Source organism: Kogia breviceps, chromosome 9 (genome assembly GCF_026419965.1).
Source record: "Kogia breviceps isolate mKogBre1 chromosome 9, mKogBre1 haplotype 1, whole genome shotgun sequence".
In the NCBI taxonomy this organism is placed as follows: Eukaryota; Metazoa; Chordata; class Mammalia; order Artiodactyla; family Physeteridae; genus Kogia; species Kogia breviceps.
This window is the reverse complement of record NC_081318.1, coordinates 103,293,322-103,309,923: the sequence shown is the minus strand read 5'-3', so window position 1 is coordinate 103,309,923 and position 16,602 is coordinate 103,293,322. Positions and strand designations below refer to the sequence as shown.

General features: G+C 42.4%; 1 protein-coding gene across 8 annotated transcripts in view; it reads right to left on the bottom strand.

The window, feature by feature from the left end:
- HECW1 (HECT, C2 and WW domain containing E3 ubiquitin protein ligase 1) overlaps nucleotides 1-16,602 on the bottom strand; it is a 463,589-nt gene that overhangs the window by 421,751 nt on the left and 25,236 nt on the right. Inside the window, exon 1 of one of the 8 annotated variants that reach the window (XM_067042898.1) lies at nucleotides 10,496-10,537. The exons of 6 other annotated variants lie outside the window; for them this stretch is intronic. The gene's annotated coding sequence lies outside the window, so the exon portion shown is untranslated. Of the gene's footprint in view, nucleotides 1-10,495; nucleotides 10,538-16,602 lie in introns of those variants that run through there. One more of the 8 variants, XM_067042894.1, reaches the window with a different exon arrangement.

Here is a 16,602-nt window from a genome sequence, read left to right as displayed (position 1 = left end):
CTTGCCCAAGGCCCATGGCTAAAAATGGCTGGAGAGTTCACACTCTTGACCTCCACGTTCATCCACTCTGACAGCTGCTTCACAGATCTGCACGTTGCAACAGTGCTCAGAGGTCTATGACCCGATGAAGAGAGTCTGAGGTAGCCAGGGAGGAGTGAGGGACCCACAAAGGGGTGGAAAGTCCAAAACCAGGTCACTCATCCAAAGATCATCACAGAAGTGGACACTGCCAAGGGGAAGGATAGAGTGGGTAGTGATGTCCCAGGTGCTGACATGTCAGCATCATCCAAGGTGATGGAGGGAGAAGCTGAGGCACCAGGGAGGTGACAGAGTCACCACATATTTCCTTGGGGGCAAGTCCTGTACCTCCCGCTGACTGCACTGAAGGGGCTGAAGTAGAGGGGCCGGCCCACTCCTCACAGTTCCCCACCCCGAACCAGCAGGGAGGGAGAGGACTCCCCAGTGAGTGCAGGGGGACGCCCGACTGCGCTCCCATGGGCTGCTTTTCCTCCCAGCCCAGCAGGTGATGGAGCCAGCTGAGGGCAGGATGGTTGTGGAGAGAGCAGCAGGCGGGCTACCAGCTCCACGAGGACCGACACCCTGGACAAGCAGAAACAGCAGCTGGTCCTCGCAAAGGGTCCTCTTTCCTTCTTTGTGATCGACACTGGAAAGGGGTGGGGCTTGGTGAATCCACGCGAGGTGGCATCGGTGTTTGTGCCTGGGTTTGGCTTGATAACAAGGGCACCTAGGAGGTCTGTCTCAGAGCTTCCCTCCTTACAGGGTGCCTCTCCCCTCCACCCTGGCAGAAGACCCCTCCTCGGGGTAGCAGATCAGACAAGAATTGTGGAGATACAAAAAGGAGAAGAGAGCTTTCAGGGGATGTCAGAGTCAACGTTGGTGACAACACCGAGACAAGGCAGAGTGTGGGGCTTCCCGATGAGGGTAGGGGCTCAGCGTTTACAAGAAAGAAAGACCAGGGCCCAGGGACATCCTGGGCAATGAAACACAGCTCCACCTCTGGGCACGTACTGGGGATGTATGGCCCATGGGCCACTCAGCAGCTGCCTCCATCTCCATATCCATGAAGGCAGGTTAGGTTCAAGCAGGCAGTGGGGCAGGTCAGACCAGAGCTTGGCTAAACCCTGCATGACATCCTGAATCTACCCTGATCTCAACCCTGAGACTTGCACCCATTGCTCAAAGCGCTAGGGATGTGGTACTTTGTCTCTCCAGTCGGGAATGATGTGTAATGAGGGGTTTGAGCAAGTCCTCTGCAGTTCTTGGTGGGAAGGGTGTGGTCATTCCACATGCCAGGCTTTTGTGGAGAAAAGCAAAACCCACTCCTACTCCAGGGCATGCGAAACCATTCTGCCAGGCAATGAGTCCAGGCTGAGGCATTGTAAGGGAGAAAATACAGGTCCAAGTGGGTGGACAGAATAAAAGGTTTGTGGGGGAGCGGGGGGGAGGGCTGGGAAAAAACCAGAAGCTTCAGGTGCCCTGACCCATTAATTTTGTAAAAATTAATTAAAGTTAATTAATTAAGTTAATTAATTAATTAATTAAATTTAAATTTGGGGGCAATGATAGAGAGAATTCATTCTGCTCTAGGTGTGACTATGAGGTAGAACCTGGAGCAGCCTGCCCCCAACTACAGCTAAAGGACCCTGGTCAAGTATTTCTTTTCCCTTAAGGTGTGTACTTTTATTGAAAAGTCTCAGCCAACTCCCTGGGAGACCAAAAATCTTCATACACTGCAAGTTGGATGACAAAATCGGGGTCATGATGACTGACCATTCAAACTGAAACAAAATAAAAAGAGCAGGTGTTCAGGCAGAAGATTCAAAAATTTGGATTACATAATTTACACAAAAGCAATACTATCAGCCTCCCCTCAGTGAAACTTGGGTGAGGTCTGGGCCTTTCTCCTTAGGGAGACATGAGGAGGTGTTTGAGAAGGTATGGAACCTTCCTCTAACAATGCATCTCATGATATTCGGAATGACTCTTCAAAACAACTCAGCCACATTGCAGATCTTTGGGGGATGCAACTTCAACTGACTGCTATCACCTTCACCATTCAACTTGTTAAATCCTGAGTCAACCAACAGTAAAAATCAATTTAAATAAATAAATAAATAAATACACCATGCCAATGTCATCTCATTTTTTGCACACGTCAGGTTCTGTCGAGAAAGGATGTAACACGCTGTCTACCTAGAAGCATTTTTGGTGGACAGTGGAGTGGCTAGACTCATGGAACTCCTGCTTGCTGATCCACATCTGCTGGAAGGTGGACAGTGAGCCCAGGATGGAACCACCAAACCATGCAGAGCACTCAGAAGTGTGATGATCTCAGTCTTCATCATGCTGGGAGTCAGAGTGGGAATCTCCTCTATCCTGTTGGTGAAGCCTGGGTACACAGTGGTCCCACCAGAGAGCACCATGTTGGAAAAGATGTCACATGTTGTGGACATCAATGTCACGCTTCACAATGAAGTTGAGTGTAGCTTCATGGATGCTTCCAGATTCCACGCTCAGGAAGGAAGGCTGGAAGGGCCCCAGGGCAGTGGAACCACTTGTTGTCAATGGTGGTGACTTGGTCTTCGAGGCACACAGCTCTTCTCCAGGGAGAAGCTGGAGGTTGCAGTGACCATCTCCTCTCCAAGTTCAGGGCAAAATAGCACAGCTTCCCTTGATGTGTTGCACAATTCCCTGCTTGGTCATGTGGAAAAGCTCTGTGAGGCAGTTCCTCAGGTCCCGGCTAAGTCCAGACACAGGATGGTGTGAGGAAAGACAGAGCCCTCATAGATGGGCACAGTGTGTGTGATTTCATTGCTGGACTCCATTACATGCCTGTGGCACAGGCCAGAGGCATAAAGAACAGCATAGTCTAGATGGTCATGTACGTGGCTGTGGTGCTGGAGATCTTCAATATGATCTGGGTCTTCTCCTGGTTGGCCTCAGGGTTCAGGAGGGACTCAGTCAGCAGCATGCGTTGCTCCTCAGGGGCCACATATACTTGCTTTATAATGTGATGCTAGACCTTCTCCTTGATGGGCTATTCAGGGTAGAGTTCTCTCTTACTCTGGGCCCCATCACCCACCCAGGAGTCCTTCTGTCCCATGCCCACAGTCATGCTGTGGTTGCCCATGATGGAAGGGAAGACGGCTCCAGGGCCATGATCCTCTTAAAGGCTGGCCCTACACATGCTGGAGCCACTGTCGACCATCGATGTGGCAATATCATCATCCATGCTGAGCTTGCAGGGGGAGGAGTGGCGACAGGCCACTGCTTGGCCTTTTGCTCACCCCAAGGTGGCAATCAAATAAGGCAAATAACACAGTCTCCCCTGTCAGTGTACTTGGAATGGCCATGCCCTTTTTGCAGATCAAACAAGCAGTTAGTGGCCAGGAAGATATTCCCCAAGTTTTTCAGGCAGTTGAAGTAGCAACTGCATAAGGGTGCTGGGGCCAGGCTCCTACAATCACATTCCCAGCTTCAAACTGGGAGGTGAGAGCTGGCATCTGAAAATGTCCTTCCACTCTCTAGTCTGAAGCACACATGGCTGAGCCCAAGTATAGCTAATGCAGCATCCATCATCCTAAGTGGGCTTCACCATCAGGACCTGGTCCTCTGTCTCCATCACACCCCTGACAGATGGGAATGGGATCCAGACAAGCAAGGACCCCTCATTTCTGAGCACAAGGCACACAAAGTGAAGAAGAGGATGCTGAAATTTGGGTCCTAAAAGAAGTTACGTTTAAGCTTGACAGATCATCCAAAAGATGCGTTTCAAATTCCAAGGGTAAAACAGAAAAGTGGAAGGCACATCCGTTGGGAAGAGAAGCCAGGCCTGTAGGAAGGGGATGTGGGATGGTGGGGAGCCAGGCTGGTGTCATTCTTGGGCTGAAATTAAGAGGACACATTGTCTCTGTGTGTGAACAGAGCAAGGCAGGGTGGTTTCCTTAGAAAAACAGCCCATCATCCTGGCACAAGGAGGAGCTAACTTCCCCCAGGCTAGTCTCTTGTGCTCCATTCCCTGAAGTGGATTCTCTGTGTAAATAAATTTCTAAGAAGTCTCTATATGGGATACAAAGCTGCACTAGAGGAACACTGAAGTGTGTGCAAGAATTACCCATGGGAACTTGTTTTAAAATGCTGATTTTAGGCAATACCCACAGCACTGTCCAATTCCCAGGGAGCAGATTCCAGGGACATACCCTGGAAGGCAGAATCTGTATTTTTAATTAGGATCCCCTGAGTGATTCTGATGCAGGGTATCCAAGCCACACATTAAGAAACAAAAGCATACACTCGTTAACATATATGCACCCAATATAGGAGCACCAAAATACAGAAGACAAACACTAACAGACATAAAGGGAGAAATTGATGGGAATACAATAACAGTAGGAGACTTTACCACCCCATGGACATAAATGGACAGATCTTCCAGACAGAAAATTAATAAGGCAACAGAGACCCTAAATGACACAATAGAACAGTTAGACTTAAGTGATATTTTCAGAAGATTACATCCAAAAAAACCCTAGAAAACACATTCTTTTCAAGTGCACATGGAACATTCTCTAGGACAGACCACATACTAGGACACAAAACAAGCCTCAACAAATTTAAGAGGATAAAAATTATTTCAAACATCTCTTCTGACCACAACAGCATGAAACTAGACATCAATCACAAAAAGGGAAACAAGGGGAAAAAATGATTTCATGGAAAATAAGCAACATGCTACTAAAAAACCAATGGGTTAATGATGAAATCAAAGAGGAAATTTTAAAATACCTCAAGATGAATGACGATGAAAACACAACCATATAAAACGTATGGGATGCAACAAAAGCAGTCCTAAGAGAGAAGGTCAGAGCAATACAGGCCTTCCTCAAAAAACAAGAAAAATCTCACATAAACAACCTAACCTGCCACCTGAAAGAATTAGGAAAAAGAAAAAAAATAACCTCAAGTCAGCAGAAGGAAGGAAATAATAAAGATCAGAGATGAAATAAATAAAATAGTAATTAAAAAAACAATAGAAAAAAATCAATAAAACCAAGAGCTGGTTTTCTGAAAGGATAAATAAAATTGACAAACTTCTGGCCAGGCTCACCAAGAAGGAAAGAGAGAGGACCCAAATAAACAAAATAAGAAATGAAAGTGAACAAATATCAACCAATACCACAGAAATACAGAAAACCATAAGAAAATACTATGAACAATTACATGCCAACAAATTGGACAGCCTAGAAGAAATTCTAGAAATTTACATCCCGCCAAATCTGAATCAAGAAGAACTAGAGAATATAAACAGACTGATCACTAGAAGTGAAATAGAATCTGGAATTTAAAAAAAAAAAACAAAAACAAAACTCCCTGCAAATAAAAGTCCAGGACCAAATGGCTTCACTGGGGAAGTGAAGAAGAAGAACTTATATCAATCCTTCTCAAACTCTTCCAAAAGACTGAAAAGGGAACATTCCCAAAGTCATCCTATGATGCCAACATCACCCTGATACCAAAACCAGACAAAGACACTACCAAAAAAGAAAATATCTTTGAAGAATATAGATACAAAAATTCCTCAAAAAATATTAGCAAACTGAAGCCAACAACACCTAAAAAGGATACAACACCATGATCAAGTTGGTTTCAACTCAGAGTTACAAGGATGGTTCAACAAATGCAAATCAATTTGATACACCACACCAACAAAAGAAAAGACTAAAACAACATGAGCATCTCAGTAGATTCAGAAAAAGCATTTGATAAAACTCAATACCCATTCATGATAAAAACTCTCACCAAAATGGGTATAGAGGAAACATATCTCAACATAATAAAAGCTATTTATGACAAAACCACAGCCAACATAATACTCAATGGTGAAAAGAGTAATACCTTCCTGCTAAAATCTGGAACAAGACAAGGATGCCCACTCTCACCACTTCTATTCAACACAGTATTGGAAGTCCTAGCCACAGCAATCAGACAAGAAATAAAATGTATCCAAACTGGAAGAGAAGAGGTAAAATTGTCATTATGCAGATAACATGATACTCTATATAGAAAACCCTAAAGTCTCCACACAGAAACTATTAGAATTGATAAACGAATTCAGCAAAGTAGCAGGATACAAGATTAACATACAGAAATCTGTTGAATTCCTTTACAGTTCCTATGAAATATCAAAAAGTTTTAAAAAAATCTCTTAAAATCACATTTTAAAAATACCTAGGGAGACTACCCTGGTGGCGCAGTGGTTGGGAATCTGCCTGCCAATGCAGGGGAGACGGGTTCGAGCCCTTGTCCAGGAGGATCCCACATGCCGCAGAGCAACTAAGCCTGTGTGTCACAACTACTGAGCCTGCACTCTAGAGCCTGCAAGTCACAACTACTGAGCCCACACGCCACAACTACTGAAGCCTGAGAGCCTAGAGCCCATGCTCCGCAACATGAGAAGCCACTGCAATGAGAAGCCCATACACTGCAACGAAGAGTGGCCCCCACTCACCGCAACTAGAGAAAGCCCACGCACAGCAATAAAGACCCAACACAGCCAAAAATAAAATATAAATTAATTAATTTTAAAAAAACCCTAGGAATAAACCTGACCAAGGAGGTGAAAGATATATGTTGAGAACTATAAAACATTGTTAAAGGAAATTGAAGATGATTCAAAGAAATGAAAAGATATCCCATGCTCTTGGATGGGAAGAATTAATATTATTAAAATAAAATATTATTAAAATTATTATTAAAATTATTAAAATAATTTGTTATTAAAATTAATGTTATTAAAATATTATTTAAATTATTAAAAATTTTTAATATTATTATTAAAAATTATTAAAAATACTACACAAAGCAATCTACAGATTTCATGCAATCCCTATCAAATTACTCATGACATTTTTCACAGAACTAGAACAAATAATTCTAACATTTATATGGAACCACAAAAGACCCAGAATTGCCAAAGCAATCCTGAGGAAAAAGAACAACACTGGAGGCATAACCCTCCCAAATTTCAGACAGTACTACAAAAGTATAGTAATCAAAATAGTGTGGTATTGGCACAAAAACAGACATATGGATCAACGGAACAGAATAGAGCCCAGAAATAAACCCATACACTTTGGTCAATTAATCTTTGACAAAGGAGGTAAGAATATGACAATGGAAGAAAGATAATCTCTTCAGCAAGTGGTGTTAGGAAAGCTGGACATCTGCATGCAAATCAATGAAGTTAGATCACTCCTTCACACTATACACAAAAGTAACTCAAAATGGCTTAAAGACTTAAAAGACATGACACCATAAAGGGGTTAATATCCAAACAGCACATACAACTCAATATCAAAAAAACAAACAACCCAATCAAGAAATAGGCAGAAGATATAAATAAACATTTCTCCAAAGGAGATATCCACATGGCCGATAGGCACATGAAAAGATGCTCAACGTTGTTAATTATTAGAGCAATGCAAATTAAAACCACAATGAGGCACCACCTTACACCGGTCAGAATGGCCATCATCTAAAAGTCTACAAGTAATAAATGCTGGAGAGGGTGTGGAGAACAGGGAACCCTCCTACACTGTTGGTGGGAATGTAAATTGTTGCAACCACTGTGGAAAACAGTATGGAGGTTCCTTAAAAACTGAAAGTAGAGCTACCATATGATCCAGCAATCTCACGCCTGGGTATATATCCAGAAAAGAGAAAAACTCCAATTTGAAAAGATACATGCACACTAATGTTCACAGCAGCACTATTTACAATGGCCAAGACATGAAAACAAACCAAGAGCCCATCAACAGAAGATTAACTTAAGAACATGTAGTGTATATATATATAATATATATATATATTATATATATATACAGTGGAATATTACTCAGCCATAAAAAGGAATGAAATATTGCCATTTACAGCAACATGAATGGACCTAGAGAAAATCATATTAAGCCAGGCAGAGAAAGATAAATATTATATCACTTAGGTGTGGAATTTTAAAAATAATAAAAATGCATCTATGTACAAAACAGAAGCAGACTCACAGAAATAGAAAACAAACTTATGATTACCAAAGGGGAAAGGGGCAGGGAGGCATAAATTAGGAACTTGGGATTAAAAGATACACACTACTATATATTGATATAATAGATAAACAACAAGGTGCTACTGTATAGCACAGGGAACTATTGAATATATTCAATGCCTTGTAATGACCTATAATGTAAAATAACCTGAAAAAATATATATATAACTAAATCACTTTGCTGTATACCTGAAACTAACACAATATTGTAAATTAACTATACTTCATAAAAGAAATTAGTTTATATATACAGAGATGAACATTTTTCACTACTAAAGTGAGACCATTGTCATCAATTTTACTCCTTTTTTTATGAAGCATTTGAGACAACTGTTCATATATAGAAGTAGGTGCAAATGCAAGGAGCTTAATTATACGAATGTCCTTCACTTTCTTTAATTCTTTACAAGCTACATACAGAACAAAAAACATAGGAATCAATCAACAGAATTAATTAAAACGCCTACCCATGGACAATCTCTTTAAGTCTTCCTTCAGCTTCAATGAAAGCCAGGAATTGGAACCACCTGAGTCGCAAAAGGCAATCACTGCAATCACTGCAGCCACGCACTTTCTCAGCAAGCACCAGGATCCTGAAGGGCCCGCTTGGTTGCTCCCTAGATGCTTTTCCACCCCCAAGACAATGCACATAGTAAGATCTTAGAATGGGTGAGACTGATGCCTTTCCTTAACTACATGTGAAAGAGGAAGGGTGAAAGGAGAAGTTGGAAGCGAGAATCTACAGACCACTGGCATATTCGCAGGCAGATCAATTTCAGGAAAGCAAACATATGGAAACTGAGAATCTAGAATCATTGTTCCTGTTACTCCTGGGAATACCAACATCACCCTCAAGGAAATACTTACCTGAGGGCTGAAAACAGGCTGATAACAGGTGGGATGTGTGAAAGAGGTAACAACCTGGTTTTGAGATACAGAAATGTTAACTGGAGATGGTTGAGAAGTACCTGAGAGACAGAGGCCCAGCTGAGGTGGCAATGATATTCCGAGCATATTTGTGAACTATGTGGCATTCCAGAGATTCCCAGAAATAGTTGGTGATAAAAACTGGATTTCTTGCAGTCGATGTGAAGGAATCCCAGAGTGTTTAACCACGTAAATGAAATAGCATCCGATTTTCAAATGAGAGGAAAAAGCTGTTCCCCCCATTCTCTCATGAGTCACCCAAAAGCAACAAAGAAACAAAAAGGCAAACTCCGTCTTCAATAAAACCACAAAATATCTATAACTCTGAGCACAATATATGAAGTGTGAGCGCCATATGCACTGGAGGTAAAACTGGGGTGTGAGAAGACACCAAGTCAAGATGCACGTGACTGCAAATGAGGAGAAAAGAGGCAGTGCACGCACCTGGGGATATACTGAAGAAATATGCAAAAGAAGAAAAAGATATTGAAAGGTATACCATGTTCTTGACATGATAACAATTTCAACATGATAAACATGATAACAATTGCAGCACTTTCTTAATCCATATTTTTATGTGATCCCAATGAAACTACCCATAGGATTTAAAATAAGAGAAGGTGATTCAAATTCTCCTATGGGAGAAAGAAAAATCAAGAGAAAACAAGATTCTAAAAGGGGAAAATAATGAGGAAAAAATGCTGTAGGAGATACTGAACCATATTATGAAGCTAGAGTAATTAAAAGAGTGCGGTGCTAGTACATGAGTAGCCATAGCTGAAAAACAGATGAGAAAGTCCAGAAATAGACCCCCCAAATTTTTTAAACCATAAAGGAATTATAATAAAGGTGAATTTTCAAATTGGTGGAGAAAATATGGATTATTCAATGAATGGTGTTGGGACATGTGGATGGTAAATCCGGAAGAAGGAAGCACATCTGGATTAATATCTCACATTAAACAATAGGAAAAATTCCAAATTGATCAAATATTTAAATTTTACAACCCAAACTATAAAAGCACTAGGGGAAAAAATGGAAGAACATTTTTAAAATCTCAAAGTTGGAGAGGTCTTTCTACAGGTGAAGAAAAACCTCAAAGTCACAAAAGAAAATACTGATAAAACTCTGTAAAAATAAAAATGCACACGTGGAACAGCCACCCTATATCAACAGATAAATGACAAACCTGGAAAAGTATTTCCAACTCATATTATATTCAAAACCCTAATTCCTTTCGTGTCTAAGAAACAAAAACAACGACCAAAGAAAAAGAAGAATGAACAAAGCATATCAAAAGATAGTTCATAGAAAGGAAAATCAAACAATTCTAAAAATGAAGAGGTATTCACCTTTGGCCCCAATGAGAAAAAAATGCTAATCAAAGGTACAACAAGCTCTGAGTTTTCACCTGTCTCGCTGGCAATGAGCAAAACTTTGAGAACTCACCGGGGTGATCTGCCAGGTTTTGAGCTGTTTTTAGACTCCATTCCCACCCTTCTAAACTCTGTGACGCTGGAGCGAAAACTGCTCACCCCATCTCTGCTTTGCCACCTGGCGCCTGCGCAGGCACTGCCAATAGGAGATGCCAGAGTGAAAACGGGAGGCTGAAAGAGGCAGAAGGGACTAGCTCCGCCCTCTCTGCTTCCTGTGCTGGTCCACGTTAGCCCAGCAACTGTTTCCACCTGCAGCGTCAGTGCTTCACCTTTGCTGCAGCAGAATCCAGTTTGGGGTTTTTTTTCTAACACAGGAAGAGTCAGCCTGACCTTTCCCCCCTCAGTGAACCATCAGTAACCAATTAGCGCTCATTTCTCAGAAGACCACTTGGGGCCCATGGGGTCCCTCCTCCAAGCTCACAGCACCAGCTGAATAAAATCTGACTCCGAAGAGCTCTGCAGTTCAATACTGTGAGGTCCCTCCTCTAAGCTGAAATACCGAGTGTTATGACAGAGAAAATGTGACAGTAATAACATAGCAAAACAGGAGTGTCTATGCAAGAAAGGAGTTCCCCCAGCATGGTCTGCCCACAGGACTAACATGCAATCTTCAACACACGTATGCTATGGAGAGGGTCTTCTGAGCATTTCTGAGCCAAACGAGAGTCTAAACTCTAGCAAATCTCTAATTTTCCCTTGATGACAGGATTTGTAACAGCCCAGGCTGAGGTTTGACCTGGTGTTTTCCATTAAACACTATCTCTGAAAGATATTCTTTTAAGAAAAAAAGCCTCATGCCAGGTACTTCTGGAATGCCACTGTAGTCCCCTCTGTGGTCACCTCACTGGACCCCTCCCGGAGGCACAGTTCCCCCACAGTACCTGCACCAGTCAGCCAAAAGCACTGAGAAGTCCTGCAGCGCAGAAACCTGTTCCCTTTTGTTCACACCGCCTTTGATTGACCTCGGAAATCCCCCCCCCCCCGCCGCCCCCGCCTTTTCACAATGAATATAAGCTCTACTTTTATCCTAAAGCAGTTTTATGGGAAGTGCTTTGGAAAATGCTGTCCTAACAGTGGGTCACTTGGTCTAAGAGAGAGGACGGTCTTTCACTAAGGCACAGACCACTGTCCGAATTGTCCAATTTATTTAAAAGCAAATGTTATAGACATAAATCAGGAAGACGATGCTTCTGTGTGGGTGGTAACTATATCCTGCAGGCAGGTACATATGCAGACAGAAAAGCTAGGCCTTCTGGAACAGCAATTCAGGAACCAGAAATGTGGGGGAAAGGACATGATAAATGAATTCCACCAAAGCGACCATAAAGTCCTGCTTTCCAGAAGAAAAGCCACTTGGCTTTAATTTGCGATTAATTAACTAGCAGCGATAGAGCAATCTGTGTTTTAGGAACACAAAACTAACGGAAAAACAAAACAAAGAAAATAAAACAACAAAAAACCCACAAACAGAAATGAAAACCCCCAGAAACTTGTGTTTTTAATAAAGAGATATTTAATCTTCAGCACAGATTCAACCATTGAACACGTGTGCTGAGAAAGTATACAGCATAAAATGATGACTTCACCCCACATCCCAACAGGCCCTGTGCAACTGGGTTATGCCAACCTGAGTGTCACAATTTCAAATGCAGAGACTAACATCTTACATTACCTCTCAAAGTGCGATGGTTATTATTCTGACTTATAGCTGGGGGGAAAAAGGCCTACTTATTGCACATTCTTTTTAGGAATAGCACAAATAAGATACTTAAGTGAGCGTGATGTGAAAGAAGTCACATACAAGGGGAAGCTGGGACGAAGTGAGAGAGTGGCATGGACATATATACACTACCAAATGTAAAATAGCTAGTGGGAAGCAGCCGCATAGCACAGGGAGATCAGCTCCGTGCTTTGTGACCACCTAGAGGGGTGCGACAGGGAGGGTGGGAGGGAGACGCAAGAGGGAGGAGATATGGGGATGTATGTATATGGACAGCTGATTCACTTTGTTATACAGCAGAAACGAACACACCATTGTAAAGCAATTATACAATAAAGATGTTAAAAAAAAGTCACATACAAATCCACTGAAATAATTTCCAAATGTGTACATCTCTCTTATTTAGTTTATAATGACCAGAATCATTAAAAAAAAAAAAAAAAAACAACTATCGGTCAGTCCAAACTGACAGCTGTATTTGAGCTGGGTCTTTGAGCAAGGGTAAGCTCTAATCTGGTGATCAAAAATGCAGAAAACATCCCGCTAGAAAAAAGTCGTAAGTAAAATCTAAGATCTGATGATTAGTAATAGTATGGATGTGTGGAATAGACGAATGAGGTGAGTATCATTTTATTTTATTTTTAAATTTTATTTTGTTTTATTTTTTAGTATTCATTTTAGAGAGCAGTGGGAAATAGCACTGAGTGGATGAGTGGAATTTAACTATGAAAGGTCTCTGAACCAGATACTGCAGGTCAAAGGGAGGACATGGCAGTTCCTCAGCAAAGTGTAGCATCACTGAAGCTCTGCCTAAAAGAAGATCAACCTGAAATTGATCTGCCTCTTGAGAGGGAGGGGGGAAGAGACGTTAGGAAAGAGATGAGCAGAAATTCTCCTTTGGTGACTCATACATGAAGGAATTAAATCCTGCACAATAGTGGCAGCAATGAGAATGGAAAAGATGGACAGTGAAATTCTGGAACAACCTCAACGGCGTTTAGAGGTTGATACTTCTTGTGTCTGACGATTAACTCCAACACGCGTTAACTTGGTCACGGGTCAAGTTTTAAGGGTTGGGAGAATTACAATGTCATTATAAGGAGGTCATAAATTGGGCTTTAGACGTATTAAACTGGAAACAATAAGAGGATTTCTCAGATGAAATGCCTTGAAATCTCGTGGGATCAGGCTTAGGTCGGCAAAATCCTGGACTGGATTTGGCCACCACCAAAACAGAAGTGAGTGTGGACTTTCATTGAGGGTAATGGTCCTGAAAGTACAGCCCTGGGAATTGAGGGTACTGACCAATACTTTTAGCTCCCTGAAAGAAATATGTCTTAGCTGCAGTGTGGAAGAAGCTGGATTACAAAACCGTGATCTGCTCAGGGGGTAACTTTGAAGAAAACAGGGGAGGCAGAGGAAGCTTCCACCTGTAGCGTACCACCCAATGTCAGAGATGAAGCAAGAGCCACACCCCGCCAGAAAATGTGCCTGGCTCCTCCAGCACTGGAGGAATTGCTTCCTCGGGTCACCTGCTTTTACTGGCTCTCTTCCCTGAGTGCTCTCTCTTTACGTCTTTTGGGAGATGAGGTCACCTCCCTCCCTATATTTCAACCCAGCTGAGGGAGTATCATCAGGCATATAAGATCTAACTTGGTGAAAGATCTAACTTTCTTGCATTCCAAGCAGGTAAAAACATCATCAATATAATCTAAGAGTTGAGCTTGAGTATACAATGGACGTGAGGAAGATATACTCGTGCTGAGTATCCATTTTGGAGAGCAGTGGGGAGTAACACTGGGTGGATGAGTGGAATTCAGCCACGGAGGGTGGCTGAACCTGACATCACAGGTCAAAGGGAGGAAACGGCAGTTCCTCCACAATGAAGCATAACCAAGCAGGACCCTAGGCGGCCTTCCCAGGTCACACCTCCACCCCACCCCACCCAATGTCCTCTGCCTGCCTCTTGTTTGTAGAAAAGCTTTAGTCTCCCAGGCCTCCCCTGAGTCTCAAAAAGCTGGCTCAAGAGTTAATGATAAGGAAATGTGAAGATGTAGAAACACAGAACCCTTGCTGGGTGGGGAAACTGGTAACAATTTAGACTATAAACCAGCCACAGAGCAGAGTCACTGAACTCCCAGTTCCCTGAAAAATATAGGTAAAAGTCTGACACACATTCCCAAGTTGTGTTTATAGGAAGCAGAACCCCACCAGTTGAAAACTGCTGACCTCAAGCACGTAGACCCCACATCGGTGGAAACCAGAAGATGCTTGAAACTCCGCCTTGATGCCAACCAGTCTGAAATTGTTCACGGGCTGAGCATGCACCCTCAGCCTCTCCCTCATACTGCCTTTAAAACCTCCTAGCCAGCAACTTGGAGATGGTCTGAGGATATTAGGCCACCATCTTCCCAGGTTGCTGGCCTCCTGATTAAAGCAAATTTTCCCACCAACAATTGTCTCTCAAGTATTGGACTTTTGAGCAGTAAGCAGCTGAACTTGGGTTCAGTACCGGCCTCATTTGGTTATAGGAGTAGCATCACCAAGGCTCTACCCTGGGATGGAAATTGGCCTCCCTTGGGAAGGGAGAGGAAAAGCCCTGCAAGTACATCCCTGGAATTGTTATCTGGGGACAAACCCAATGCCAGTGATCAAAGAACCACATACAGCAACCTGGAGAGCTACTTATTCAAAGTAAGCCCCACTAGATAAGCTCCAATAGAGAAATGCCAAGGAGGCGCTAAAATCTGGCTGGAGCTATGTAGCTCAGCAAACCCCTAGTGAACATTGGGACTCCTCTGATTCTAGCAGAACTCACACAGAAGTGAGGAGAGCAGACAGGAACATGGGCTGCTAGTCATCTGGTAAACATCAGCCTGGATGGTTCTACTGTCCAAAGGTGAATAAACTGAAACAAAAATGTGTAACAGGTAGATAAGGGGAGTACAACTCTAAAGATTCAGGGAAAAGCATACTTGGAGCTACAGCAAATAATAGGAAAGTCTAAAGTGTATTTTGCATTCTGAATAAATGTCATAAATTCATGAAAGGCCTTGTGAGACCAGATGAAAGATGAGGTGAAAAAGTACTTAAGAAACTTAATTTCAGAGGAAACTTAAATTCGGAGACAAGAAGAAACTGACTGAAGTGCAAGTTGAAATAACAACAAAAATATAGCAAGAAAAACTAAAAGTCAACAATAGAAATAAAGTCTGCTTTGGAGTGAAAATTCAAATTAGAGAGGTGAAAAAGAAATAAAAAGCTCTCTGAGAATACAAAAGAAAGGGTCAAAAGAAAAAGCAATGTATGAAAAGATGATAATTGTAGACAGTTTACCTTTAGGAAAGAGGTATTTGTTTATCAGAGAAGGATTTTGTTCAAAGACATTGACCAAAACAAGCCACTAACGGTGGCTTAGCCAAGAGACAAGTTTATTTTTCCCTCCAGTAGCAAGAAGTCCAGAAATGACAGATCTGGGCTGGTAGGGCAGCTACCTTACCAGGGACCCAGACTTCTTTTAGCCCTTGCTACACCATCTTTAGTGTGTGGCTCTCTTCCTCAGCTTACAAGACGGCTGCTGGCACTCCAGCCACCATAACCACATTCCAGATTGAATGTGGAGGAAAAGGAAGTGCAAATGCAGCATACCAGATGAGTTGGCTTCCCTTAAAGAGCTTCCCCAGAGGTCCCCACCCAATGACTTCCAAATATATCTCACTGGGCTCAAGTATGTCATATAACTACTTTTACCTGCATGGAAGACTGGGAAATAGAGCTTTTAAACTGAGACCATTCCAAAATTAAAACAGAGTTCTATGAGTAAAGAAAAAGCAGAGAGGGGATATCAGTTGACAAAGAGCAGCCTATAACAAAATTCCTGAGATGAATGACAAAGGAGCAGAGCCAAGTCACAAAAATATACAGATGAAGATTGTCCTGTGCTGATTTCTTCCAATGCAAATCAGAAGATTTCAACATGTTTCCAGTAAAGTCCAATAAAAACAATAGCGAGAAAGACCTATATTCCTAAATATCTTGGCAAAATGCTCTAATTCCATTTTTTAAATCCTAAAAGTATCCAAGCAATAACATTAAAAAAAATAAGATTATCTGGAAAGAATATAAATTTAGGCTATCCTCAAACTTATCCATGATCTCCAAAAGTAGAGAATCACAAAATAATATCTCAAGAGTCTTGGAGGGGCTTCCCTGGTGGCTCAGAGGTTGAGAGTCCGCCTGCCAATGCAGGCGACGTGGGTTCGTGCCCTGGTCCGGGAGGATCCCACGTGCCGTGGAACAGCTGGTCCGTGAGCCATGGCCACTGAGCTTGCGCTTCCGGAGCCTGTGCTCTGCGGCGGGAGAGGCCACGGCAGTGAGAGGCCTGCGTACCGCAAAAAAAA